Raw genomic sequence first — 25,612 nt, 5'->3', positions numbered from 1 at the left:
TACGGAGGTCGGCACGAACATGTTTATTATGTAAAATTATAGCTAAGAGAATTGTACAAATAAAACCAATGTATATTTTGTAAATTAATGTAATTTTCGTGGAAACTCAATAAATTTTCCTTCCAAGGGGGTGAGGCATGGAATGTTCTAGAAGCTGGGTACCGGGGCCGATATAAATATGGGTCGGCCGCCATAATACGACACTCGCTCTCCAACGTTGCCCAGCTTCGGAACTACTGTGTGCTTGCTACCTGGAACAAGACTGAAAAAGTGTTTAAATTCATCTCCTCATCAAATAGTCATCATCATCATCCTCATTACTACAAGAAACGCTGACCTAGGCGATCTACGGGGAATTAGCGCAAGCTGTCCCCCACATTATTATTAAATATTAAATAACACATGTAAGTAAGGACTTTGAAAAAAATTCAAGGACCTAACTATTGCCATTATTGACATAGAGCAAACAAAGCCAAAAAATCACATTTGTTGTATGGGAGCCCCCCTTAAATATTTATTTTATTTTGTTTTTAGTATTTGTTGTTATAGCGGCAACAGGTATACATAATCTGGGAAATTTCAACTCTCCAGATATTACCGTTCTTGAGTTACAGCCTGGAGACAGACGGACAGACAGACAGACGGACAGACGGACAGACAATGAAGTCTTAGTAATAGGGTCCCGTTTTTACCCTTTGGGTACGGAACCCTAAAAATTGTTTTGAAAGCAGAAATATTATGTATTTACGGTTCCCATTGGATGAATAAAATTGTTACGTACTATGTTGTGTGTAACGACAAGATGTGTTTTATCTTCTTTATAAATAAAAAAATATTTTTTAATTGTATTAGTCTCGCTAAGACTCGAGAACAGCTGAACCGATTTAACTCATTTTAGTCTTGAAATATGCGTAGAACTCCAGAAAGAGTTTATATTAGGAGGGAAATGATACGAAGATCACCAGGCAATCTAGAAAAATATAATGTTCCAAAGACTTAAAAACTTCACTATTAAATAAAAACTCGCGCCATTGATCAGATGTTGTCAACCATCAAACGCCTTTTCTCACTGAAAGTTTGCAATTAAACACTGTTTAACCACAGTTAGCGCTGTTCATTTCCGCAAAGTATTCAAGAAAAGTAACGGCTAACTATGGCAAACTGCAAACAGTTTGTTTCTTAGTCCCTTTTGTGTTCCTTAAATATTTAAATACGCTGCTTAAACGAAGCAATATTCTTTCAAGAGACAATTATTCGCGGGGAAAAATACAACAAAAGAACATCGGTATACTTTTCGTAAGTATTTGGGGCAAAGTAAGACAATAACGTACAGTCGCTCTTTTCAGCAAGACGAAGCCTGATTCTTTGTATTTTATCGCTCTGAAAACATAGCATTACCTTTAAGCTTAAGTAATAAAATAATACACTTGTGTTTACAGGCGTTTTTTTTATATAGTGTTACAATGTTTTGTCTTTGTCTGATACGTTGGAAAAGTAGCTTAACAGAAAATATGTTTTATTGTAAGTGTAACTTTTTTGAAGCATTTGCACTCTTAGCGCTGATGTTAAACAAGTCTAACTTTAAACACTGTTTTAACTATTCGAAACAAAATATAATTGCAACATGATATTGTATTACGACGTTGAAATAAAAGCGTAATTTATTATTTAATACTTGAAGTAAAAGAAATCAAATATTAAAATTTTCATTATGAAAAACTTGGTAGATTGCCTTAGGCACCTTAAACCTTTAAACTATATTGGATCTTGTATAATATTATGTCTCGTCTATATTTATTTGAAATCACAATGATCAATAGTAATTCAATAGTAAATTCAGCTCGATTACTCAGACGTATTACAATAATATTGTAGCAAACATATAGCGATCGGATAGCAAACCGCATTGTCCATTCCAGGATTCGAATGTCTTGGACGTGAATTTTAGTCCCCGTATTGATGGCAGGTTGGGAATTGCTGCAATTCTAGTAGACGGCAGCAATTCTTCGTTGCAGTCCAATACGAACGTAACATGTGGGCTTAGGATACAAATACCTGTCTAGTGTCTACCCTTGAATGTTTGTTGGGAAAACAGGAATAAAACGTTAGAGCGTTTACGAATATTAAATTTTTGTGCAGAAATTTTGAAATTTGACGCATAGATTTGAGTACGTGGCGTAGGAAGAATGGTAAATCAAATGACCCCCGCAACTCCGTTGTGCCAAAATTGAGTGATCGCGTGGGAACCGCTTGAACGCGCTAATCTCAGGAACTACTGGTCCGATTTGAAAAATTATTTCAGTGTTAGATAGCCCATTTATCAAGGAAGGCTATAAGGCTATATTTTATCACGCTAATACTAATAGGAGCGAAGAAATAGAGGAAAGTGAAGAAAAACGGGGGGAAATTATTTGGAAGGGCTTATTTGAACGCGCTTATCTCAGGAAGTACTGGTCCGATTTGAAAAATTATTTCAGTGTTAGATAGCCTATTTATTGAGGAAGGCTATAGGCTATATTTTATAGCGCTAAGACTAATAGGAGCGAATAAATAGAGGAAAGTGTTGAAAAAACGGAAGAAATTATTTGAAATGGCTTATTTAAACGCGATAATCTCAAGAACTACTGGTCCGATTTAAAAAATTCTTGCAGTGTTAGATAGCCCATTTATCGATAAAGCCTAGAAGGCTATAGGCTATATTTTATCACGCTAAGACTAATAGGAGCGAAGAAATAGAGGAAAGTGTTGAAAATCGGAAGAAATTATTTGAAATGGCTTATTTATTCGTATTTACGAATTACGAGAATATACCGAAGAAAATGAATCCGAAAAGGTAGAAAGAATTCACGCTTCATTTGTGTACTAATAATATTATTATTTCAAGAATGTACCAGTATCTTGTTGTAGTTTTTTTTAAATCATATTATAAAACATCATATTTTATCATATTTTTAATGATAATTATTCCAAAGATAAAATATACTTTATGGAATTATAATAAAATAATTGTAATAAATGATTTACACAATTCCTTTCCCGTAAGTATAGTAAAGATACGATTGGGTGAAAAGTTGCAGTCTCCTAGCTCAACTCGGAAACAAATTTTCAACCTAGGAACCCACGACTTCCGACTCAAGATATGCTCTATTCGACTACCATGAAGCCTAAATACGCCTATGCAAGACCTATAGACAATATAAGAGCCACAATACGGCTCGTATTGTGGCTCTTATATTATCGGTATTTAATAAGGCTATTGTCATGCGAAGGAGTGTAGTAATGGGGTGTTACATGTAAAACGAAAGGAAATCTTGTAAATGAGGCTATTTGTGTTACTGTCGCGAAGTGATAAGAGGCCATCCACGGTTATTTTAGCTCTAAGTTTCTTTGCAAATTATATTTGTCATCAATATAAGGATATTTCCCTTGTTTATGTTAATATACTTAATATTTCTTCTAGCTTTCAAAATATATTATTTTTAAAAGATGACGCCCGCAACTTTGTTGCGCCAATATTCGTTTATTGCACGGAAACCGTAAATGTTCGTGTCTCAATGTTAGTTACTGCACTCCTCCGAAACGGCTTTACTGATTTTTACCAAAATTTATATGCATATTCAGTAGGTCTGAGAATCGGTTACTGGCTACTTTTTATATTGATAAGCGCATTTGTTGAATAAATAATAGTAAATTATTACAACTCAAGACTGACGGCGACCATTGTATGTGAGACGGGATAGCGATGGACGTTACCATGGTGACATACATATTTACTCACTTCAATAAAATAATATGGGCGAAATATATGGCAAAACAACGTTTGCCGGAACAGCTGGTATTAGTGTAGATTTAAAAACTATTGTAAATATTAAAATAACGGATTATTGGCGTGGGCAAAACCATTTTATGTTATACTCCACGTTACAGAAAATACGGATCGTCCCACCACCACAGTATGTGCTCGCCTTTATTCTCCGTTCCGTATTTTCCCTTACGTTTCTATCATATTAGTCCTTATGTCCTTCGTATAAGAGCCTTATTAGAGATGGAATGGTGAGTAGCTATAAGCCCCTGGGACAAATTTCCAACATTACCAAAAGACGTGCATGACGCTTATGCAACAGCATAAATGATATGTCAACGCACTGCTCCAGGGATTTCAATTTCTGCTCGAAATTTCGTGTTAAAACGTGAGGGATTATTTTTAGAAATTACACTATTATTTTCATTCTCAGCCAACTAAGATATTATTGGAACGGAGTTCCTTATCGCGCGTTCGGCGTAAAGGAGGCTAGGCTTATGATTCACTAGTAGCTCATTAGTTGCTAGCTGTTGTATAACAATAGGAATTTCGAAACAATAGGAACGAGATTTTCGAAATTTTCTATGTTTATTCCTGGAACTCAAACTTTATGTTCTAGGAAAATGCGTAGAAAATTTCATCAGCTTAGAGGTTATAAACGTGAAGAGACTACAAACAGACAAACCAAACCAGACGCACCAATGATGATCTGGACTTGGGACTCGGAACATAAACTTCAACCACTTCAAAATCGGTCTATCGGTTTATGCTTATAAATATAACATACAGACAAACAGACTTATTTTGGTACTAAAATTAAGATAGATGATATCCGTGGAAACAATCGAATGCCAGTCATAATTATTATACCACAAAGTTATAAACTCTACAGTGTTAAACACTTATTAAGGTTAAGCACCCTGTACCAGGTACCTTTGTGTAAAGTTTGACTTAATCCTAGACATAAAATTAAATCGGCTAGACATCTTAACAGTATTATGTAGTTGGCTTACTAAATCAAAGGCCTTGAAGGACTCAAGGGAATAGTCTGATGAATACTTAAATTATTATTGTGCTGCACGAATTGTTTCTCACGACTTCAAAAATGTGGCCCTTTATAAAACGTACATTTTGCTTTGACGATCATAATTGTAGGTGCATGTAAGCTATGATTAGTAATGTAGCATCAAATGTAATAAAAATGTTACTAGTAGTAGTAGCGTAGTGTACACAAAATGGCAGAGTTCGAAAATTACCTAGTAATAATTACAAAAATCGGCCAAGTACGAGTTGCACTCGCCCATGAAGGGTTCAGCAGCAGCAATAAGGTTAATTTTTATGAAATTAAAAGGTTCTTGATTAATTATGATGATTAATAATGGTTTTATATTTCAGTTGATTTAATGACAGTTAAATTAAGGTTTACCATTTATGACTTATAAAAAAAACTACTTGCTAGATCTCGTTCAAACCAATTTTCATTGGTAGTTTGTTATAGTAATGTACATCATATTTTTATTTCACTTATCATGCCACTACTTCTGAAGTTAGTTGGGGGCACACATATTTTACCGCTTTGGAAGAGGAAGATGATTTTTTTTTATTTAAGTTATACCCATGGGGACCCCTATTTTTAATAATTTTTCCATTTTTGTATCAAAATCTTAATGCGGTTCACAGACTACATGCACTTACCAAGTTTCAATAGTATAACTCTTATAGTTTCAGAGAAAAGTGGCTGTGACATACGGACGGACAGACGGACAGACGGACAGACAGACAGACATGACGAATCTATGAGTGTTCCGTTGTTTGCCATTTGGCTACGGAACCCTAAAAAGGGTACTCAAAAGTTGTGAAGACGTAAGAACGTGCAGAAAATCGCTGGAATTTTTTATTGTCTTCTCCATTCTCTTTTGCATCACGCCTTTTCTATCACTGCATGGCAGGTAATACATGCCAAAATAATGTATCCAGATGTACCCGTGACGGGTATATCTGGATATATATTATATTCTACGCGAAAAACATTCCATCGCCTTATCATGAATGATTGGCAGTCCACCGTGCGTTTTTCGCGTCATTTTTTGCCACGCACAGTAAAACTCTGCAATGAACAATCCGCACCAATAATGATCTGCAAACCTACCAAAAGAGAGTGCAACTTGCGTAAAAAAAGTATCCTATGCCTTTTCCCGGGGCTCAAAGTATCTATCCGTACCCATAGTAAATTTCAGCGAAATTTGAACAACGATTTGGGCATGAAGAGGTAATAGACAAACAGACACACCTTCGCATTCATAATATTAGTATGGATATACCCACATCAAAAGGACAAAATGGCTACCTTTTGACACGGTCCCAAATGAGATGCAAATACCTTGAACCGTCTTCACACGATGTTACGTTTAACTTGATTGTTAATCTTCGTATGTAAAGTTTGTAACTCCTTTGAGGAGCAGGATGGGCGAGGAGTTAGTGTAATAACATCCTTTCATTATAATTCACTTCAGTTACACAGTACACTTGATTACTTTTAAGCGGGTTCCTAAACTAACATTGTGGTTATGCTTATTACGTTTGCATGAAAATAAAAATAAAACTGTTGCCCACTCTTAAAGAAATTAACGGATTCGATACGTTTATGTACTTGATGCAACAAATAAAAAAGATATACAGAGAGACAAACCAAAAAGTAGACCACACTTTCGACGCTTTTGTAATATTATACACAAATTAGCTGTCCCGGCAAACGTTTCTTTGCCATTTAAAGTATTTCACCCGTATTATTTTATTGAAGTGACTAAATAAGTATGTCACCATGGCAACGTCCATCGCTATCCCGTCGCACAAACAATGGTCGCCGTCAGTCTCTAGTTGTAATAATTTACTATTATTTATTCAACAAATAAAAAGTACACTGTAGCCGATTCTATGCATATAAAAATATTTGGTTAAAATCAGTAAAGCCGTTTCGGAGTACGCCTAACATTGTGACATGAGAATTTTATTATACACAAATAATGTTGCTTATGTTCTTACGGAATCTGCTACATTATTCTACAAACGTTTCCATTTCAGAAGCTAAACGCTGTAAAAGATTGAGAGTTGTTCAATTAATTTCCTGTGGCAACTCTTTTAACGCATACACCAGATTAATGTGGGGTAGTCGTGCAACGAATCGCCGATTTAACAGCCGATAAACTTGGGAATTCGTTTTTCCTTCCATTGCTGAAACATTTTCCCAGTTTGCTGATGTTTAAGAGAAACAAGATAAATTCAATCGCTAATCTTTGACCGAGTTGGCATAGCACTTGGGTCGTACGAGTAAAAATTTATGACTTCACTATCTTGTGCCATAAATAAGTCTACGGTGAAAAGGCTTTCAGTAAATATCGATTTATTAAGTTACAATGACGGCTTTAAAGTTATTGATAGATAGATATTGTTCGTTTGAAACGTATTTTTTTACAAAAATTATCCTGTATCCATGCCTTTGATCTAAAGCATTTCCACACTAAATTAGGTTCAAAATCAGTAGCGACAGTATCTTCGTCTCTTTGCATAGAGAGACCCACTATCACGTTTAAATTTAAGTATACAGATTTGTCATGAAATTCATCAAATAATCTAAATATATAAAACTCAAAGGTGACTGACTGACATGGTGATCTATCAATGCACAGCCCAAACCACTGGACGGATCGGACTAAAATTTGGCATGCAGTTAGATGTTACGACGTAGGCATCCGCTAAGAAAGGATTTTGATTAATTCTACCCCGAAGGGGTTAAAAAAGGGGATGAAAGTTTGTATATAATAATACTTGTTAACGCGAGCGAAGCCGTGGGCAAAAGCTCGTCAAATATACTTTCAATAGTATTAATTCTTATTTAATTCCATCATAGCTGACGTAATATTTATTATCTTGTATGTTTTCATAAATAAATAAAGGTATGTTCTGAACATTAGCTCCTGTTATTCTTACATTCTTTCACCATCTTTATATTCTTAAAATTACACAAAGTTTAATCTAGTCTGACGTCGAAATACGTATGAAGCTAACTTTTAAAATAGTGTAGCTTTTAGTATTTTTATCTCCGAGTAGGAAGCGATGCAAACGACTTCCCGCAAAGAGGTCTTATCTGAGTCAGACGTTTCGCCGAATTGGTCGGCCATTTTTGTTGCGTTGGATTGTAAAATATTTGCTTTGTTTTTGGAAAACTAAAATAAGACTTATTTTGATGCGATATTTGTTGTGCAGAGACATAAGATATCTTAATAGGTTAATAGTCTATATTTTATATATAAAAATGGATTTTCAAATGTGTTAGTCGCGCTAAAACTCAAAAACGGCTGAACGGATTGGGTTTTAGTCTTAAAATATTCGTAGAAATCCAGCGAAGGTTTTAAAGTAACACGAAGTTCACCGGGACAGCTAGTATTAAATAATTAGTATAGTGAAGCACCGAAAAAGTACAGGTACAGTGTTTTTCGCACTTTTACCGAGTATATGTTGTAAAAGTTGTCTTCTGTTGTTGATTTATCAAGTTTATAGCAGTAAAAGTCAGACCTTGTATATTTGAAAGAATCTTAGTTGTCAACAGAAACCTGAGGGAAGTTGTTTCCTTCACAAAAAGTGTAAAGAATCCTAACAATAAGTGTACAAATACACAAATAATTACAAATTTCCTCTGTGTACATTCTTTGTTTCGTACAATACATGGCACCAGATGAACTCGCAATTAAATTACAATTTCCAACGCACAAGAAAGATTGTTAATTATCATTTATGTATTTCCCCAATGGAAAATTTAATCACACAAGAAAGCAGCGCCGTTTCGCCGCCGCGATATTTGGTTTACAATTTAGTATGTAAATTGTGAACTTCGCATTCGTAAGTATTCGAAAGCGGATTAAAGGCTTGCTCCATAAAATCTTTTGAGTTGGCGTATATTACAATGAAAATTAAAGTACGCGCGTTGAATTAGCGTCAGAAATCAAATCAACTGGATATGCAAATCGGTTCTGTACTCTTCTACTTACCATATAACTTTGTGAACGAACGTGTGACTTAATTACAGGGAACTCTAACGAGCACCCTCTATAAATAATAACAATGTGTCGTGCTTAAATTAAATCTAATGCGAAACTTTAGATGTTTCACTTGAATTATTGTAAGTCTCACGTGGCTGGAGGTGTTAATTTTGATGTTTTCCAAGAATCATATTTTGACTAACACTATTTTCGTAGCCTCTGAATATCGTTTCTTATGAATTAGTCATTGTATCCATACTATTATACTTACGAATATTATATATTATCTAATATTATAAATGCGAAAGTGTGTCTGTCTGTCACTTCTTCATGCCCAAACCGCTGAACCAGCTTTGCTGAAATTTGGTATGAAGATACTTTGAGTCCCGAGCAAGGATATAGGATACGTTTTTCCTGGAAAAAAATACGGTTCGTTCGCGATAAACCAATTTTGGCGCAACGGATTTGCTGGCATTAGGTATCTAGTTCCAAATATCGTGAAGTAAAAAGGTTTAAAAGGCCGGCAACGCACCTGCAGCTCTTCTGATGTTGCGAGTGTCCATGGGCGACGGTAGTTGCTTACCATCAGGTGACCCGTTTTCTCGTTTGCCCCCTTATTTAATAAATAAAAAAATAAAAAAAAGTATGACGGGACGGGAAATCAAAACTTGAACGCCACGAGTACTATTGCAATATTAAAGTCGGGATAAAGCTATGTTAATCAATAAAGTTCAAATGTGCAATCACCCTTAATAATTTAAGGTCATTGGACATTTCAGCTGAAACTTACGTGGATACACATTCAAATGAGATTAAGGTAAACTGCTAAGGTAAACATTTGCTTTAGTTCCAGAGTTCATAATATTATGGCGAACGTCTTAGCCAGGTAGGAGAATTGAAATAGTCACATTCAGCCAAGTAGATTACGTTTGTGTAAAGATTCTAATTTTGTACTTGGAATTCTCGGAGAAAGTTCACATCATGTAATAAAAAGTTACACAGTAAGGTATCTGTAACTTTTAATGTAACTACAAAATGTTTTGAATGATATACTAATTTATTTTCTCTTTACTTGAAAAAAAATTAAGACCGTCTTATGAAATGATAATATCATTGCAATGACTCCACTTAAATATGTATTAATGATTAAACTTTGATTTAATGTAGAGTTTATCAGAAGATATTATAAAGAGTGTACTTATAATAAAATCTTCATATTATTATACGTTAAGTAATAATTAAGTATATCATATTAAATAAAATCTTAATAGTTTTATTTTCACTACGACAAAGATAAGCTAACAATATTATTATGTCGTGCGGGAAAAATGTCTGTATAGGTACTTAAGCGGGGAATTCACTACCGGGCTGTCCGCGGGCCGCCCGGTCTGGCACAAGTCTGCCGCTTGCCCCTATTGAACACACACAGAACAGGCAACTCAGTCGAATAGATAGAGGGCTGCAGCTCGGTCGTGGACTCATGGACTCAATCTTCTTTGTAACAAATGATAGATCAGCATCGGCATTGATTTCTTTGGATTTTTCAATAAGTTCGCTGTATTAGCGGCATTAGGTAGATCGGTGTTCATGCAATTCTTGCTTTTAACTTTCTACAAACAAGGATACGATAGACAGGTAAATGGAAATAGACGAATGTCAAAATTGTTTTTGTTCTTTCATTTCTAAGTTTAGTGTTTGTATTTTTTACAATAATATTTTAAGTGCACTCCAGTAGTCCAGTCGTTCCAAGTGGAAGACGCAAAACGGCGGCGACCATTCATGTACAGACTTGCCCGTGCCCGCGCGGGAAAAATGCGATCTCGCGGGCAGGCTGCGGGCACGGGCCAACGGGCATGTCTGTGCCCGTACCTAGGAATTGACGAGCAGACATGCGACAGACCTGCCCGTGACGGGCGGCCCGTAGCGGGCGGCCCGGTAGTCAATTCCCCGCTTTAGTGTTGTTGAACAAGAAAATACATTTTCATTTTTATAACAAAACTTTTCATTTTCTTTCAAAGACAGGTACGGATATTTATGTCATTAATCTTAGCAAGAACGAAGAAAATTATATTCTTGCTTGCTCGGTACATACTCTACGACCGTGTTTCCCAACCTGTGGGTCCGCGAATATACGTATGGGGGCCGCGAGTATACGTATGGGGGTCCGCGGTGTCGTCTCTGGACCATACATATTCAGATTTTTTGGCTGTTTATTTTATTAAGGGGGTCCCTAAATACTGTACATGATTTCCTAGGGGTCCATGACAGAAAATGGTTAGGAAACACTGCTCTACGATGACGAACTCTGTGACTCAGTTGGTGGGCTGTTCGTAGCTCAAGCCGGGGATCACGGGTTCAAATCCAGCCGACGGAACAAAAAGGTTTCAAGGTTCCCTGGGTCATGGATGAGTATTAAACATGTATCATAATATAACAGAAATCTTAAATAAGTATAATATGTATCGTATAAAAGTATTTAATACTAGCTGTTGCCCGCAACTTCCTCCGCGTGAATGTATGTTATTAAAATAGATATAGATAGAAGAAGATATTTCCATTGTGTGGTACCCGTAACACAAGTCCTTCAGGAAATTAGCACGGGGCAGACTGACGTGGTGTGAATCGTCCATAGATATTATTCTTTTACCAGAAAATAAATGACTTTTTATGGGAAATCAAATTATAACCAAATTACGTTGGAAAGGTATCCTAAAGGGAACATGTTCCGCCACCAAAAAAGTTTCAGCACTGCTGTTCTACGCGAACACGTGTAACATTCGACTTGACATCAAAAGTAACAAACTTATCTGGGGTTTTTATTTGATCTAAGTCTTGAAAATAAAATGTATTTAAAATATAAAAATGTGTAATCAAGGCTACGTAAACCGATTGTAATGTAGTTAGGTAGTATTCTATATATGGATAATAATGTATAATTTAAAAGGTCCAAGGCGTGATGGACTTACAGTACATTAAGAGAAAATGTAATCTTGGTACGTGACAAAATTATGTAAAAGAGACAAACAAAGGATATCGGCGACTGGCCCATAGACGACCCTAATTATTGTTAAAAAAACCGATTGTATTTATTTTAGTTCAACTTCAATATAGCTTTATTCCTTGTTCGATCCTTTTAACAGTAAAATATAAGGTTGCATGCGTCGCCCGAACGCGCGGTTTGGCGGCTACACCGCGACGTAAGATTACAAGCAAATATAAATAAAGCCTTATTCTCTATGCAAAATTTAAAACCACAACTGAATAATACAACTTGTATAAAGTCAAAAATAATTAAAACATAAAAAAAACCTAGATACTGTACAGAGATGAAAAAATATTACAACTTTATATTATTTCATTTATGTCTAATCGTATGATCCTTTTTTATCCGAATTTGATGGTTTCCTTTGCGTTTGGTCCAGTTTAGCACCAGGGACATAAATTTTTTATGATGATGAGACTGACGACCCATCGGATCTCTATAAATATCTCTGCCCTCCTAAATCAGTAATGGGTCAATTTTCGATTTTTTGTTTTGGCTTGGTATATTTGTGTCTCTCAAGTCTAAACAAAAAATGGGGACAAGATTTTGGACGCAGTCTTACAAAATAATAAATATTCACCCCCTTTTCATGGGGAAATTGAAATAGATAAAAATAATTGTGCATAATTTATAGCTAAAAATTTCGTCAAATTATACCCGAATTAATAAGGAAGGACAGAGCCAAGGTTTTTATAGTTACCAGTTACAATGGAACCCTAAAAAAAGAGACAAAAGAATACATCGTCCGATAAATTATGTATACTTTCTAGTAAACCCACACTCATAACTGTATGTTAATAAGGCTTTTATTTATGCATAGTGAATCATATTACCCCACATCGCATTAATTGGATAAACATAACACGCTTTATATGAAATTGGGTAAACATTCAATATATATTTTTAATGAGCAGTAAATTTTCAGTTACGTCGATACTGTAATATCTACGGAGCTTATGAAATATTGGTTGTGGATGGCTTAAAGTGAGAAATAATGTAAAAAATCCATAGTTTTATTATAAATGCGAAAGTGTGTCTGTCTCTCTCTCTTACGCCCAAATTGCTGAACGGATTTTGCTATGGTATGGTATGTAGATACTTTAAGTCCTCGGAAAGGACATAGGATACTTTTTATCCCGAAAAAATGTGCGGTTCCCGCGAGATAATCAAATATCGGCACAACGGAGTTGCGGGCGTCATTTAGTACGTTTAAGAAATAGATGCTGGTGTAAAAAATCATAAATCAAATAAATACAATCTATACCTGTTGGTAAAGGACGTATGGTATAAATAAAGTAAGAATCACAGAGGGTAGGAATATAAATTAAAAGAAACCTGGACAAAAGAGTAATGATTTACGACCTGAACTCGCAAATAAAATATACTGGTTAGTGAAAGAAATGCCCACAGTGCTAATACGTAGATAGGAATTGGTATCTTTCAAATGTCAAGCATTTTATGAGATATTTTCCGCAAACGTCGGAGCAGGGAGGGGGGGGTTGCACTTACAGTTTATAATCCGACCGAAATTCGACCGAATCCGATCTTGCACACTTTTTTTTTGGATTACATACTAACTGATCTCGCGTCAGAAAAAAAGCCAACACAGCTGAACCCACATGAAAATAATAATAATTTTCCTACTAAATTAACGCTGGCAACCCCTTGCCACCACCCGATTGCTTAAAAAAAATGGGTGCACAGGATATACAGAGCAACTGTTTGGAAAAAAAATAATTAAGTCGCTGAACCTACATTTTTTTTTCATTTATTCCTCCTCCCCATTACACCCACACCCACCGCCTACTGCCTGCCAACACGTAGATTATCAGAAAAGGTTGATCAGGGAAGTAGCTTACGGAGTTTTAATACAGCTGAAGCCACATGACCAATTTGGTCGTCAGCTCTTAGTCGACTAGTAAATTAGTAACACGTGAAATGTCAAATTGTGCAAAGCCTCGTCATTTCAATTATTCTAGTGATTGCCATCTGTTTACGTAATAGTTCTTGTCTCTTAGGCGATACCTTTGAATCGGGCCCGAGCATTATTTACGGGTCAATACAATACTACAAATAAAACTTCTTTTTAGGAATTGTGTGCTTGAAACTGAATGGGGAATTTCAAACGCCATAATACGCTTTCGAGGGACAGGAAAAGTGATGGGTTAGTTGTTCCATGAAAATCCATAAACGGTCAACACATCAAAGGTTTTCTTCGAAATAGAGGGAATATGTAATCTGTTGAGTCCCATTATTCTAAGTAGTGAAAACTGAAACGCCAACGATTTTATTGCTTTTTTATGTTAGCTAGTACGTTCTTCTTTATACAGCAAAAAAGGCCATGGAAAACCAGTATAGCATTGTGTCTTTCATATTTTTTTAAACATCCTCCAGCCTTCCTACTTATAAAGAAGAAGGATCTTCAAGGTTTTCTGTCGTGTCTGAATGTGATGAATTTTAACTTTTGTTAGTCTCACTAAAACTGGAGGGCTAAACCGATCTGGAAAATTTTAGGGACGGTTAAGAGCTTCCTTTTTACCCTTTCTTAGTCTTATATGATACGAAGTTTATGTCATCTAGTGCTAGATAAATTCATGGTCAATCGATGGAATTCTCTCAGCCTACTCTACAGTCTCCACCCAACGTGGGGAACACGATTTTATTAGAAGATCCTATTTCCTTGTCCCTTCCGTTATCATTTTACCTTTTTGTGAATAGCTTTTTGGCTAATTTGGCATCTAAATGATCGGTTTATACCCGGTTTGTAATGTTTGTGGCTAGAGTTGTTGTTCTTTTGATTTGCTTACGTGAAAATGTAAACCAATTAATATGGTGAGGAATATTATAGGTATACTCATGTCAAAAAAACTCAGAAACCATAGTAAAAGGGCATAAGTCATCCATACTAATAATATAAATGCAAAAATGCGTCTGTCTGTCTGTTACCTCTTCACGCCCTATCCGCCGAACCGATTTTGCGAATTTTTGGTATTGAGATTCTTTGAGTCCCGGGAAAGGACATAGGAGTATTTTTATCCCGGAAAAGTGTACAGTTCCCGCGCGATAAACGGATTATGGCGCAACGGAGTTGCGGGCGTCATCTAGTTGGTTTTTCATACTTCCTTTTCCATCAAATGTAGGTTGTAGTGGAATTTCTTGCCTTCCTTTTTCTTTTAATTGCTGCTCGATTGGACATAATATATAGCCTACTATACCCTGAACAATATATAGTTCCTCTGTACACTTTATTACCACAGGTAGAGCAAATGGCATAAGCTACCGTACCATTAGTCTTAAAAACATTTCTCACTCTCAAAGCAAGCAAGGAAAGCTTCTTGAAGTAAAAACTTATTTAGCGGTCTTGTTAATTTTTTTTTAATTTCATCAATGGGGTGAGTCAAGATCTTTTCGTTTTCGCTTCGCAATAGAATCGCCGATCAAAATGTAGTGAATTGACCTAAGACGAGTCGAACGTTAACGTCATATTCGAATTTCGAACGCTCATGTCAATTCCATACGTTTTGATCGACGTTTCTGTAACGAATCAAAAACGAAAAGACCCGTAGGACACATGACCTGATCGAAAATACGTAAGACAGAGAAAAGAGTACATTGCTGAAGTGGTGTAGGATAGGTGGTATTTCCCTTCCCTCCCCTTCCTTTCAACGAAAATGTATGCCTGATTCTCTGTTTCCATTTCAACCCGTTGTTTTTATTTTATAAGTGGTGTTCCTCGTATTAACCTTCAAGTAGGTTAGTGTGTCACGTATGACCGTACACAGTTCTGCTCTCAGTTCTAACAGCTTTAAATGGCTCAATTAGTGTTGACTTATGTGTTTTGTTTACTAATTAATACTGATTGTATGAAAATGTTTTGCTACGTTCACTGCCAAATTTACAAGAGCACTTCTAGGTCCTAGTAGTAACCCCAAGTGCCTTAAATAGTAAATGCTATAATGAAATTGTATTTTGTAGTCTTATTTTATTCATGCAGCTAATGTTAAAAAAAATAGGCGTATGGCACTCGGGCACTGCCGCGGTAAAGATGTATAGCATTCTTTATCAATTTATGCAGTTATAATCCACGCACGCAAACACCGCGCCGTAGTATGCCGAACTAAAACGCGATAAAAGATGTACAGCAATGCTGCACCGCTGCGCGCTGTGCCGGTTGGAACTTGGAGTGGGGGGTGTTTTTCGTTTCGGAACTACTTGATACAGTCGCCACGCTCAAGGCACGCGATAAAATCTAAAAAGGGTCTATTTATTAAATTTCTAAATTAACAGTTCCAAATTTGAATGGCTTGCAACAGCGCGTCGTAAGCCAGAACCACAGTACAGCAATATGACATATCCAATAATGCTATACTGTGGCCAGAACCACAGTATAGCAATACGACATAAATACTGTGGCCAGAACTGTTAGCCCAACACTGCAAGTTGTTCCGTCCAAAATAGTGTCTATTTTCTTATGTAGTAAATAAAGTTAATTTTTAATGGCTCGTTTAAAATCCAACGCATTGCGTCGATATATCGATATCAAAACAGGAGAAAAATTTTGCGAACCTTACAATATTTTATGATTGCAGATTCAGACAATCTAAGAAACACTTTGTAACCCTTTTTACGAAAAATGGGGAAACGTAGGTGCTTGAAATTTCGCACAGTTATAGTTTATATGGTGAAGGAGTGCATCGAGCTAATATTATTTTAAAATGATGCTTTTATCATATATATTTTTAACAAATAAAACGTTACACACACTACGACACTACTACTAGGAAAAATTACAGATTTTTGAGTGACAAGCCTATACATACGAATTATACTCTTTTATTTATGGTTGTTATTCTGTTGACAACAAGTTGACAAATTGAAAATGGATTATTGATTTTTTTTTTTATTTAATTTTAGATACTATTACACAATGCTTAAACCACATATTATGTCATATTGCTATACTGTGGCTTAAACGGCCAGTCTAAGATCAGCTGAGTCCCAGAGACAAGTCAATATTTTTTACAAAATATAGGTAGTAGTCCTAATGTCGTTGCAAGTAAGGTCGAATTTCGACCATTGGACGATCTCTAGTATTTTTAATACGTTGTACGTCTTTGATACTTAAAATACGAGTTTCTGATAATTACACACTTATGTATTTTTTTTTTTAATAAGGGGAAAAACGAACAAACGGGTCACCTGATGGAAAGCAACTACCGTTGCCCATGGACACTCGCAACATTAGAAGAGATGCAGGTGCGGTGCCGGCCTTTTAAGATGGTTTTGAAAGCCTGCAATAAGAGAATACGAGCTCTATTCTTGAAGGTTTTCAAAAATTTTCCTTATAAGGAAGTGTGACATTTTTGTTCACTTCGATCTACAATGTTTTATCCAATTTGTCGCGTAACACGATTTTTCGAATTTCAGTAGTACGTGATACGGGGGCGAGTATTTATTTTTCTTGGGCCATTTATGGCTGACGTAATAATTGGCCCATGCTTTTACCGCGCAAATCGAGCGTGCGCCCCGCTGTACGTGACGGGGACCTTTCGATAATCTGTTTTGTTTCTCTAAATGTACTTCGCACAAGGATCAACTTACAGCAATATGTTGATGCATTTTGCAATGAGATAAATGAGTAATTTAGAACTGAACTCTATTTACTACAAATAAAAATACACGTATATTTGACGGTCTGTAAAAGTCTGGATTAAACTGTCACCAGTAGTGTTTCCGGACCAATACGACCTTTAAGAAGAGAGCGTATTCCCTCTTTAAAGGCCGGCAACACACCTGCAGCTCTTCTGTTGTTGCTAGTGTTCTTGGGTGACGGTAGTTGCTTTCCATCAGTTCACCCGTTTTCTCGTTTGCCCCCTTATTTAAAAAAAACCTTGCCTTATTTTATAAAAAAAAAATTAAATGGCCCAATTAAAAAAGTGAAAAATTTTCAGAGCAAGTAAACTTTTTTGGGCGAAATTAACTTCTTTATTTATTTAAACAAACTATTACCATTTAACCTTGCAACTTAACTTCTTCAACATCTGGCTAATTTATCTGGCTGTAAAATCCACATTTTTTTATATTAAATTTATTTTCCTGGCCCTAAAGCCTAAATTTATGCAATAATAGTATTTTTTTTTATTGTTACTTACCTGCCTCATCCACTAACGTCTACAATAATTATATCAGAATATTATGTAGGCGCCCCTACGTGTTTCCTCACAACTCCATTCCAGAATTCGTCACGTGTTATCGATGAGGTTGTATTGTGGGTTGTAATGGATAATTTGATCGACGAAGGTTGGGCACACCTGACGTTAATTACTCAGGAAAATGGAGGATTTCTTCCCACAAAGGTAAATGGGCTAAGTGGTTTAGCTATTACATGTTACTATAGAATAATTCATAATTCATTCATTTTATTTTTACAATATCATACAAGATCTACTTAGGTCCTGCATTAGGCGCACGCAACCTGTCCGGCAGTCCCCAATAATTTAATCAATACATAATAATCTCTGTACATAAAAATCAATGCATTTTTTCATTGTAATTTTAGAACTCAAGAACGGGGTCTCCCATCCAAACCAAATGTTTAGGCTTTGTTGGGACTATTTAGTTGATGATATTTTATGTGAAGTTTGCACAAAAACGGTCGAGCGGTTCTTCATTTAACAATAAACGGCAGTTAAGCTTTTTGTTTAATATTTTGTTGGGGAGTGTGCTTTCAAATTTAAACTTTTTTCAGTGTTGATAGTACAGGCAGGTTCCATTTTTTTTATTATTTCACTTCATACGTTGTTATTTGTGTTTAATACCATTGGTCTCTACTTTTGTAATCTTGAGATATTTCCAACATAATTTATCCCGAAAAAAAAAGTATGTGAAACAAACAAATAAATAAATAAAGTCCGGTCATTCGGGAATTTCAGAAACTATTTTTCTCCAACAAATTATATCGGAACAAGTCGATCAATCTCGTATACTCGATGTCAGAGTTAGTACGTTTAGCTTTATTTTACCTGGAGCTTCAATTATAATAGTCCTTACGTCTTTGACATAGAGGTCCTGCCTCCTGGAAACAGGTATGTACTGTACCTGTGACTTAAGTGATAAAACGGTTTCGAGGGTGCTCTACGAACTTACTTAGGATTGGAGTCAAGTGGGAGTCGATATTTCGATGTTATTGTGTTAGAGCATTCACCGTTTCTGATAAATAATTATTAATTACATTATATTAACAAAACAATCTTATAATATATCTACAGGGTGTATAAAAAATAAAGTGATAATACTTATAATATGTGTGCCTTACATAGAGTTTACTGTAAAAGTCAATAATGGTTGGGTGCTGTACGTATGCAATATTATATTATATTGCTTTGTTTCTTAACAAATAAGTGGCGTTTTATATTGAAAACGATATTGTGTAGGTATTTTATTTTTTATTTACATTAAAGTTATATCAAATCATCAAAAATCAAGTCCTTCTCGCCGGGTTAGTTCCCGGCGGTAGGCAACACATAGGGGTTTCCGAAAGCATTTTTTTTACCATAAATGTAAGCTTTGACTTAGTAGAATATAGTAACAACTAGCTGTTGCCCGCAACTTCGTCCGCGTGAATGTATGTTATTAAAATCGAGATTTAGAAAATTTAACACCCATCCACGGCTATTTTAGTTGAATCTATATTACACACGAAATTTTTAATTTACATCAACGACCCAGGAAACTTGAACCTCAGATACTTATCGTTTTGAAAAATCCTTTCTTCGAAGACCGCTTGTGATGGAGGCCACAGGATAGGGGAAAGGAACATATTGTGACGGAGATAGAGGATAGACTATAGAAGACGGGATTTCATGCAGCATCTCTCTCTTTAACCTACCTCTTATTCTCAGATTCATAATCTACAATTAAATCACAATTTTGAGGAGTTTCTTCAATTCCATTACTTATCAAGTCACCGTTTTTGGGTTCCGTACCCAGAGGGTAAAAACGACCGGGACCCTATTATACTAAGACTTCTTTGTCTGTCCGTCTGTCTGTCTCCAGGCTGAATCTCAAGAACCGTTATAGCTATAGTTCTGATTTTTTTACAGATTATGTACATCTGTTGCCGCTATAACAACAAATGCTGAAAAAAAAAATCAATATTTAAGGGGGGCTCCCATACAACAAACATGATTTTTTTGGCCTTTTTTGCTCGATATCAATAATGACAACAGGCAGGCAGTGTGAAATTTTCACATAATCCTTAATTATATGCGTACTTTAATAATTATTAATAAAATTAGAATAGAAATAAAAATGTTTGGGTTCCCATACAAAAACACAACTTTTGGCCTATTTTTTCTCTATAACGGTATGGAACATGGTATCAAATTTGGGCAATCTATACAACAAAAAAAGAATTTAAAAAATCTGACCACAAACAGCAAAGTAAACATTAACTGATCCTTTTTTGAAAGTCGGTTATAAAAAAGTATCTAAGATGTTGACCAGGGATGTAAGGTATCATCATGCCAAATTTCATTGAAATCAGTCCAGCGGATTCAGAGATTAGCCTGTACAAACAGACAAACAGACAGAGAAACAAAAATTTCAAAAACAGTTAAAATGTATTCTACTACTCTTCTAATATGCCCCTGACTCGTTTTTTCAAGTTTATTTTCAATGTACAAAAATTTTACCTCTACGATTTTATTATAAGTATAGATAGATATAGATAAACCAATTTTACCATTCTATTAAATAATTTTACAGCAATTACTGTTACATTTTAATTTAAATAATTTATTACACAATAACCAATACGGTTTTACTAAGGGTCGTTCCACAACGGATGCTGGTATAGGTCTTCTTTGTAGCATATTTGAAGCTTGGGAGGAGTCACAGGATGCCTTAGGTATTTTTTGTGACCTCTCTAAGGCATTTGACTGTGTCGAGCATGCTACTTTAGTCAAAAAATTGCACCACTATGGCATAAGGGACTCAGCACTCAGCCTTTTGACTTCTTACCTCAAAAATAGGACTCAAAGGGTTGAAGTTAATAGTAAAAGATCCAATGGGACCAAAATAGAATTAGGTGTACCACAGGGATCCATTTTAGGACCATTTCTTTTTCTCATCTACATTAATGACTTACCTTATCTAGTTAAGGATAATGAGATAGTACTTTTTGCTGATGACACTTCACTTATTTTTAAAGTGAAGCGACGGCAGTCAAATTACGACGAGGTAAATAGTGCTCTCTCAAAAATAGTACATTGGTTTAATGTTAATAACTTACTTTTAAACTCTAAGAAAACCAAATGTTTAAAATTTACTTTGCCCAATGTTAGGCAAGTTCAAACCAATTTACTATTAAATGATGAGAAAATGAATTTGGTGGACTCCACTGTATTCTTAAGCATTACATTAGATAGTAAATTACAGTGGGGTCCTCATATTGCTAATCTTGCAGGTAAGCTCAGTTCTGCAGCATATGCAGTCAGAAAAATTAGGGAAATTTCTGATGAAGACACGACAAGACTAGTTTATTTTAGTTATTTTCACAGTAGAATGTCTTATGGTATCCTTTTATGGGGAAACGCTGCCGACATCAATACAATTTTTGTGCTGCAGAAGCGAGCTATACGCTCAATTTATAAAATGTCAGCTTTTGAATCTCTGAGAGAAAAGTTTAAAGAAATTGGTATTCTAACTGTTGCTTCTCAATACATTTTGGATAATGTATTGTATGTTAGAAAGAATTTAACTAAATTTAAAACTAAAAGTGATAGTCACGGTAGAAACACTAGAAATAGGCACAAGCTGGAAATACCAGTGATCAGACTTAGCAAAATAAGTAAATCTTTTAAAGGTCAATGTATACGCCTTTACAATAAAATCCCGGAAAACGTTCAAAATCTATCAATTAATAAATTTAAAAAAGTAATTAAAGAACGTTTGTGTGCCAAAGCCTACTATACGGTCAAAGATTTCCTAAACGATAGCACATCTTGGGAGTAGGATGGCTGCTTGCAAGGCTGCTTCTACATTTATTATATGTGACTTACAATTGTGTATTCATATTGTATAGATTAAGTTATTTACATTGTAAATTTTATTTTTTTAAAAGACAAATTTTCCACTTTTTTACTAAAAAGTGGCCCCGTGCGAGTTTCTTACGCCGGTTCTTCTCGCCGGGTTAGTTCCCGAACCGGTGGTAGGCAACATGTAGTTCAACATTCTGAAAATATTTGATTCAAATTTATTCAGAAATAAAACATTTATTTATTTATTTATTTATTCAAATAAATTGAGATCATACGTGATAAAAACAGGAAAATGAATAACAAATTATCTCTGTATATGGAACAAGCAAATCTGAAATTAATGTGTTTTGTCAGTTCAAAGACTCGCACTGGCTAGGTAATTACTTTTTCACTTTCCTGTTCTCTTTGTGATTCCATTCACGACCAATTACTGAATTGCAAAGCTTTTATAAACAGCCATTGCATTTGATCTCTATTTTCGGAGGCAAAAATGTTCCTGTTTTGAAAAAAACATTCTCTTTCATTCGCTTTGATTCTGTTCTGTGTGTTGTACGAATCTTGTTACTGACTGACAAAATGTCGTCGAGCAGTGGTTAGGTGTGAATGGTGTCGTTGCAGCTTTTGTAGTTGCGTTGTGGTACCGACAAAATGCCGACGTGGTTGCGTTGTCGCCAGTGGTTGCGATGTGGTTACGTACGAAAGTCAATGAAACGGAGGGGCGGAAGAGCGCGGGCGGTGTGCGCGCACTGTCATTGCATCGATGTAACGTTGTGGTTGCGGTGTGGTCGGTATCACACAAGCGGTCGACAACGACTGCAAAATGTGGTACGTGTGAATGGTCCAGTTCATTTACAATACGAAATATATGCCCGACCACGTGGTGTGGTTGTGGTACCTGTGGGTTGGCTCTAAGTCGCCAATTAACCGGGCAAAATAAATTGATACTAATATTATAATCACAAATTGTGTCTATTTGTATATCTGTCTGTTATATCTTCACGCACAAACCGCTAAACCGATTTTGCTGAAATTTTTATTATAGATGCTAATTTAATAGAAAGTACATTGGTTACTACTTACTATTTTCCCAGAGAAATGTATGGTTCACGTGAGACAATCTGATTTGGTGCAATGGAGTTGCGGGCGTCATCAAGTTATTAATTATGATGTCTTAGCGCCATTGAATAGGGCACATGTACACACACATAATATACTTGAATACATAGACACTTCTACTGTTGATGCAGCCATTTTCATTGTCTTACCGTCTTTAATATACATTAATATTGGCGATTGGTGGAAATATGTTATTTCGGAACTTATAAATGAAGACGTAAATAATTCATGAAGTGGATTGTATTACTAACATGTTTTAACATAAAGAGCAATTACTCTTTTTTAGGGTTCCGTACCCAAAGGGTAAAGACGGGACCCTAATACTAAGACTTTGATGTCTGTCTGTCCGTCTGTCTGTCTCCAGGCTGTAACTCAAGAACAGTAATAGCTAGAGAGATGAAATTTTCACAGAATATGCATTTCTGTTGCCGCTATAACAACAAATACACAAAAACAAAATAAATTAAATATTTAGGGGGGCTCCCCTACAACAAACGTAATTTTTTTGCCATTTTTTGCTCGATATAAATGATAGCAATAGAGGCACCTGAAATATTTACAAAATACTCAATTGTGTTTATACTTTAATATTTAATAATAAAAAAATAAAATAAATAATTAAGGGGGCTCCCATACAAAAATCACATTTTTTCCTATTTATGTTCTACTAGATGTTGCCCGCAACTCTGTTGCGCCAAAATTCGTTTATCGCGCAGGAACCGTACATTTTCCGGGATAAAAAGTATCCTATGTCCTTTCCCGGGACTCAAAGTATCTCCATGCCAAATTTCAGCAAAATCGGTTCAGCTGTTTGAGCGTGAAGAGGTAACAGACAAACAGACACAGACAGACGTCTGTCTAGACAGACAGACAGACAGACAGACAGACGGACAGACAGACAGATCCACTTTCGCATTTATAATGTTAAGTACGGATAATGGTACGGTACCCTTCTTGTGCGAGTTCAACTCGCACTTGGCCGATTATTATTTTCTTAATATGACGTATTTGAACAAACGCTTACACCTTCAAATATTAGGAACTAAAATTTGAAGGTGTAAGCGTTTGTTTAAAACATAATTCGAACACAGTCGCTAAAGAGAAGTGGAATATAAATAAAGAAATGTGTAAATCTACTTATTCTCACTCCAGTGAGTTCGCGAGATGCTACTACAAAAAATAAAATCATAAGACTGAATTTAGCGCGGCGAAAATTGGAGCGAGCGACTCTCTACTTGGAAAATGTAGATGGTAAAGTAAGCAATTTCCACGGAGGCCACTCTCAGCTTCTTAAGAACGTATGTCGATTCTTGACTTGCTTGATCTTATATTGAAGTCTTATTTTCTTTGTAACATATGAGTTGTAAATGTCGAATGTAATTAAGAACATATTTTTAATAGTGTAGGAAATAGTGCTTGGAATAATATTAAATGCTAAAGGGTAAGGGCCAGGCCCCAACACTGAGTTACGGCGTCGCATCGCAAAAGAACTACATTGCTTTACAAAGGTTGTTTTTGCGATGCGACGCCGCAACGCAGTGGCCTAAAGGCATCAATTTTAATAATTGCAAATCATACGCATTAAAAATATTTTTTTTTTCGCTTTTATATAAAATCCGGAATATTATATTTATTCCTAACTGGCATAACAGCTGGGCCCTGTTGTACTAATATTATTATATAACTATACGCAATGAGAACAGTCAACAGAGTACAACTAACATTGTCTCGAAATTTTCCGGCTAAATAAAGTCAGTTAATAGTAATACAAACAATAAACAATAAACAACTCTTTATTTCGCTTAAAGAAACTTACACGCTAATCTTACACATACTCTGATCTCCACACTAGGATTCCCTGTGTCGTGGAGACCAGTCTCTTCCATCATGCTCATAAATACTAGGAAACAATATTCAATTAAGTACATATTTTAACCAGCTAATGACATATTTGATATTACTACAGACAGACTACTACAAATATGTTCCAAGTCTTTTTAACAAAACAATGTAAGTATTTATAAGTAAAAAAAAGTAATTGAAGGCTATCTTTGATAAAATTACGTGATGTTTACAAAAATACCTAATAACGAAAATTGTCTAATCTAAAATAATAATATTATGTACTAGCTGTCCCGGTGAACTTCGTGTCACTTTAAAACCTTCTCTGGACGTCTACGAATATTTTAAGACTAAAATTAGCCCAACCCGTTCAGCCGTTTTCGAGTTTTAGCGTTACTAACATAATTGAAAATTCATTTTTATATATTTGACTTTTAAGTATTATCACAAATCTTTTGTATGGGAGTATAGAAAAGTGTTGTTTTTAGACTTTTTCAGGAAATTTATTTTTTTTTAGATTTTTTTCTCTCCGTAAGAACCATCCTCGTACTTCAAGGAATATTTAAAAAAAAAGAATTAGCGAAATCGGTCCAACCGTTCTCGAGTTTTGCGCTTAGCAACACATTCAGCGACTCATTTTTATATTATATTGCGTTTTCGCTTAAATGACGCCAAGCGAGTACAATTTCGTTACAAAAACAAATCATTATTGACAAATGTCCATTCTAAATAC

At 35.4% G+C, this 25,612-nt stretch overlaps 1 long non-coding RNA gene across 1 annotated transcript; it reads left to right on the top strand.

The window, feature by feature from the left end:
* Positions 1 to 97: 97 nt before the first annotated feature.
* On the top strand, positions 98 to 25,364 carry LOC121734230. The gene is made up of 3 exons (XR_006036680.1): positions 98 to 270; positions 18,118 to 18,122; positions 25,351 to 25,364. It is a non-coding gene; the product is annotated as an uncharacterized LOC121734230 (long non-coding RNA).
* Positions 25,365 to 25,612: the final 248 nt, after the last annotated feature.

This window comes from Aricia agestis, chromosome 15 (genome assembly GCF_905147365.1).
Source record: "Aricia agestis chromosome 15, ilAriAges1.1, whole genome shotgun sequence".
In the NCBI taxonomy this organism is placed as follows: Eukaryota; Metazoa; Arthropoda; class Insecta; order Lepidoptera; family Lycaenidae; genus Aricia; species Aricia agestis.
This window is presented reverse-complemented; position numbering and strand designations above follow the sequence as displayed.